Genomic DNA, 764 nt, shown 5'->3' on the forward strand with positions numbered 1-764 from the left:
AAATATATTATTGATATAATTTCACTACTCAATTTTCAAATATGTAGTGGCCGTTATTGATTATTGCCAAAATTAAAACTTACCAAGGACTAGCAAAAAAAAAACTCGACAGATTAATTTCGACCCTGTAACAAAAACTTCTAATTTTCAATGAGGCACCGAACTAAGTATCGTGGATGTAACTCATGGAAATCAATGAGGAATAACTCTCCATGATGGAGATGATTTCGATTTTTTAACAAAATGAATCACCGTATTTAGCGCTCATTCGACACGAGAAATAGCAAAAGAGGAAGGAGACAGCGATTGCATCCAAAAACAAGAAAAGAAAGTAGCGTTTGGAGTTATCACTAATAAAGATTTAAATATTTTTTTAATAATTATTTCTGAAAATTTAATTTAAACACATTCTAAATGTAATTTAAGAATATTTATAAATATATAATTTAAAAATACGATAAAAAATATTTAACGCATACAGAAGTCACGGAAAAAAATTCATGAATGTAAACCTCAAATTTTTCGAGCAAGAAATTAATAATTAATCATTGGCTTAGCTAAAGCTTAAATTTTCAACATCTTATTTAATAAACTTACATGTTATATGCTATAAAAAAATGACAATAATTTGAAACATTGAATTTTTAATTTAAAATTTCTCGAAATTATGAATAACTTCTTTCGGTATTCAAATTAAATCCGAATTTGGAAACAAAGAATGTTAAAATTAAATATTTAACAAAAAGATCGGAAGAGCACACGTC

Source organism: Wasmannia auropunctata, unplaced genomic scaffold, assembly GCF_000956235.1.
Source record: "Wasmannia auropunctata unplaced genomic scaffold, wasmannia.A_1.0 LD336116.1, whole genome shotgun sequence".
Lineage (NCBI taxonomy): Eukaryota > Metazoa > Arthropoda > Insecta > Hymenoptera > Formicidae > Wasmannia > Wasmannia auropunctata.